Source organism: Bison bison, unplaced genomic scaffold (assembly GCF_000754665.1).
Source record: "Bison bison bison isolate TAMUID 2011002044 unplaced genomic scaffold, Bison_UMD1.0 scf7180017864356, whole genome shotgun sequence".
Taxonomy (NCBI): domain Eukaryota; kingdom Metazoa; phylum Chordata; class Mammalia; order Artiodactyla; family Bovidae; genus Bison; species Bison bison.
Window position 1 is genome coordinate 4,612,422 of NW_011494928.1, and position 4,801 is coordinate 4,617,222.

Genomic DNA, 4,801 nt, shown 5'->3' on the forward strand with positions numbered 1-4,801 from the left:
AAAGCAGTGGTACATATACACAATGGAGTATTACTCAGCCTTTAAAAAGAATACATTTGAATCTGTTCTAATGAGATGGATGAAACTGGAACCTATTATACAGAGTGAAGTAAGCCAGAAAGAAAAACAATACAGTATACTAACACATATATATGGAATTTAGAAAGATGGTAACAATAACCCTGTATACGAGACAGCAAAAGAGACACTGATGTATAGATCAGTCTTATGGACTCTGTGGGAGAGGGAGAGGGTGGGGAGATTTGGGAGAATAGCATTGAAACATGTATAATATCATGTATGGAAAGAGTCGCCAGTCCAGGTTCGATGCACGGTACTGGATGCTTGGGGCTGGTGCACTGGGACGACCCAGAGGGAGGGTAGGGGAGGGAGGTGGGAGGAGGGTTCACGATGGGGAACGTGGGTATACCTGTGGCGGATTCATTTCGATATTTGGCAAAACTAATGCAATATTGTAAAGTTTAAAAATAAAATAAAATTAAAAAAAAAAAACAAACAAAAAACAGATGCTGACGTAGACCTTTCCTAGAAGTGAAGTAACATAAAGGGAACTTTGGAAAAGCAGGGGATACTTGTAATTGTTCTTGGGGTTGTTTTAGCTCTTTTCAATCACCCATTGACTTTCTTGTCCTCCCCTCTAGATTGTGACTCTAGAGGATTCCTCAGAGCCAAAAGCTTAATTTCTCCAAGGTCGTGAGTGAACGTGTATACAAGGGTGGTGAAAACAAATGCTTGAAAGTGGCTTTGTGGGATGGGGTGTTTCTTCATCCCTGAACTGTTTCCTGGAGACAGGTGTGTCCCAGAGGGCAGCAGGTGTCACTGTGAGGCCACTTCCCTTTCTCTCTGATGTCCTTTCTCTCCTCTCCCAACTGTGACTTGTTATTTGAAAAGCCCTAGACACATGTGTACTTCCTTAGAACAAGGTTACAACTATCACTGTTTACAGGAGGTCTGCTCTGTGTTTTTAATGTTCAAACAGTTTATTGGGAATTCCATTTACTATATGGCAACTTTAAAAATGCAAATCATTAAGTTGATGTTTTCCATCTTCCCCAGGACACATGAGAGGCTGACAGTGATCAGCACCAAACTTGAGGTGGAGAAAGAGCAGAACAAATCTTTACTTAGCACTCTTAGCACGAGGCCAGTCCTGGAACCCCCTTGTGTTGGAAATTTCAATAATCCTTTAGTGCTCAATGGAAATATTACTCCAAGAACAAATGTAGGTTTCTCTACCTCAATTCCACACCATTTGAATAACAGTATGAAGACTTACTTGACCAAGGTTAGCTCTATTATATTTTTTCCACTGGGTTTCAGATTTCTGATATGAATGATCTTTGTTTTTAATTTGGTGAACTTCTGAGTTGTTTATTTGACTTAATGCACATTACGTAAAAGTCATAATTAGCTGTGCTAATAAAGGGGACAGAAATTTTATGATTTTTTTTTGTCCCAGAGTTCTTGATTTTAAGAGATACTTAATAAATTATTAAAGTTCTTGAAAAGCTGCATTTAAATTATACTTTAGAAATGAAATCTTATTGCCTAGTATCCAAAAGTATTCTTTCAGATGTTTCACTTCCTTTCTAATTGATTTCAGTTGGCAATGTTTCATAATCATTTCCAAGCTCTGCTGTACCCAATGAAGTTTTTCTGCCTCTAAGCATAAGTGAATCACTGGCATCTAAACACTAACCACATATAGATGCTTTTTGTTTAAAGGAATCCTAGATAAATCATTTTTTTAATGAATTAAATAGACTTACAGTACTAAACCAAAACATTAATTTCTAGTTTTAGCTTAACATTTTTTGTCATTTTCTTACATAAATTTTGTCGTTTCTTACAAAAATGACATTTTTGTCATTTTCTTTAATTGCTATTTTATCTATAGCATTGTTTTTAAATAAAAAAAATCTTGCAGAGCATTTGTAGAATATTTCTAGATTTGTAGTTAATTCAAACATTTAAACATTATAAATGATGCTCACTTTATCTCTACCTTGACATCACCTGGATGAATGATATCTAAGATAGCAATGATGGGGAGTCTTTAAATTGCAACCAGTTTTCACTGTTCAATCAGTGTGATTAAAATACCCATTTCAGTCAGTGCACACAGGTTTATAGTTTTAATGGTGTTTTCCTGATGTTTGTGATGCACGGAAAAGTAGCCCTTGTTAAATGCAGTCTCAACCTGTTTTCTCATTTGGCTTCTTGCCATCGTAGGAGAGCAATTAAGGTTTCTTTCACAGCACTGCATCTACATTGGGTCTTAGTACTTGAAAGCTGTAAAACTGGAGTACATGCTTTAGCTGTGTGGTCACAGTGGGCCTCCGAACACTTCATCCTAAGTCAGACACTTAAGAGGAGGAAGCAAATGCTTGACCCCCATCCCAGACACAGGCTGCCTACTGCACACCCAAGTTCATGGTGCTGTGGGCACATACATCTTTTCAAAGTAGAGATTTGGAACCAAGCAAGCACTTTGGGAGAAATTCCTTCTCCCAAACTCACTGGTTAGGTAAATCTCCTCACCTTTCATAAGGAGGATAGGAGTATAAGTCCTCACCTTGAAACTTTTCTCCTTCAAGTTCCCTGTCGTGTGTGTGTGTGTTTTAAAATATGCTTTATAAATTAACTATATCAAATGACTGCTACATATAGGAGTTTGACAATAATTTATTCTTGTTCTTGCCTTTAAAACATGATTTAGTTAGAAAGCTACTATGTCATGTCATGCCACAAGCATTATTGAACTATGTAAGAAGGTTTTACATATTCATTTTCTCTGTGCCAGGAGAAAAGACAATCTCTTTAACAAGTGGTGTTCAGAAAACTGGTCAACCACTTGTAAAAGAATGAAACTAGAACACTTTCTAACACCATACACAAAATTAAACTCAGAATGGATTAAAGATCTAAATGTAAGACCAGAAATTATAAAACTCTTAGAGGAGAACATAGGCAAAACACTCTCTGACATACATCACAGCAGGATCCTCTATGACCTACCTCCCAGAATATTGGAAATAAAAGCAAAAATAAACAAATGGGATCCAATTAAAATTAAAAGCTTCTGCACAACAAAAGAAACTATAAGCAAGGTGAAAAGACAGCCTTCACAATGGGAGAAAATAATAACAAATGAAGCAACTGACAAACACCTAATCTCAAAAATATACAAGCAACTCCTGCAGCTCAATTCCAGAAAAATAAATGAGCCAATCCCTTGCATTCCTATACACTAATAATGAGAAAACTGAAAGAGAAATTAAGGAAACAATTCCATTCACCATTGCAACGGAAAGAATAAAATACTTAGGAATATATCTACCTAAAGAAACTAAAGACCTATATATAGAAAACTATAAAACACTGGTGAAAGAAATCAAAGAGGACACTAATAGATGGAGAAATATACCATGTTCATGGATTGGAAGAATCAATATAGTGAAAATGAGTATACTACCCAAAGCAATTTATAGATTCAATGCAATCCCTATCAAGCTACCAATGGTATTCTTCACAGAGCCAGAACAAATAATTTCACAATTTGTATGGAAATACAAAAAAACCTCGAATAGCAAAGCTGTCTTGAGAAAGAAGAATGGAACTGGAGGAATCAACCTACCTGACTTCAAGCTCTACTACAAAGCCACAGTCATCAAGACAGTATGGTACTGGCACAAAGACAGAAATATTGATCAATGGAATAAAATAGAAAGCCCAGAAATAAATCCACGCACATATGGACACCTTATCTTTGACAAAGGAGGCAAGAATATACAATGGATTAAAGACAATCTCTTTAACAAGTGGTGCTGGGAAAACTGGTCAACCACTTGTAAAAGAATGAAACTAGAACACTTTATAACACTATACACAAAAATAAACTCAAAATGGATTAAAGATCTCAACATAAGACCAGAAACTATAAAACTCCTAGAGGAGAACATAGGCAAAACACTCTCCGACATACATCACAGCAGGATCCCCTATGACCCACCTCCCAGAATATTGGAAATAAAAGCAAAAATAAACAAATGGGACCTAATTAACCTTAAAAGCTTCTGCACAACAAAGGAAACTATTAGCAAGGTGAAAAGGCAGCCTTCAGAATGGGAGAAAATAATAGCAAATGAAGCAACGGACAAACAACTCATCTCACAAATATACAAGCAACTCCTACAGCTCAACTCCAGAAAAATAAATGACCCAATCCAAAAATGGGCCAAAGAACTAAATAGACATTTCTCCGAAGAAGATATGCAGATGGCTAACAAACACATGAAAAGATGCTCAACATCACTCATTATCAGAGAAATGCACATCAAAACCACTATGAGGTACCATTTCACTCCAGTCAGAATGGCTGCAATCCAAAAGTCTACAAGCAATAAATGCTGGAGTAGGGTGTGGAGAAAAGGGAACCCTCTTACCCTGTTGGTGGGAATGCAAACTAGTACAGCCACTATGGAGAACAGTGTGGAGATTCCTTAAAAAACTGGAAATAGAACTGCCTTATGACCCAGCAATCCCACTGCTGGGCATACACACTGAGGAAACCAGAAGGGAAAGAGACACGTGTACCCCAATGTTCATCACAGCACTGTTTATAATAGCCAGGACATGGAAGCAACCTAGATGCCCATCAGCAGATGAATGGATAAGAAAGCAGTGGTACATATACACAATGGAGTATTACTCAGCCATTAAAAAGAATAAATGTGAATCTGTTCTAATGAGATGGATGAAACTGGAACCTATTATACAG

At 36.9% G+C, this 4,801-nt stretch overlaps 1 pseudogene; it reads left to right on the plus strand.

The window, feature by feature from the left end:
* LOC104999624 overlaps positions 1–4,801 on the plus strand; it is a 96,325-nt pseudogene that overhangs the window by 72,682 nt on the left and 18,842 nt on the right.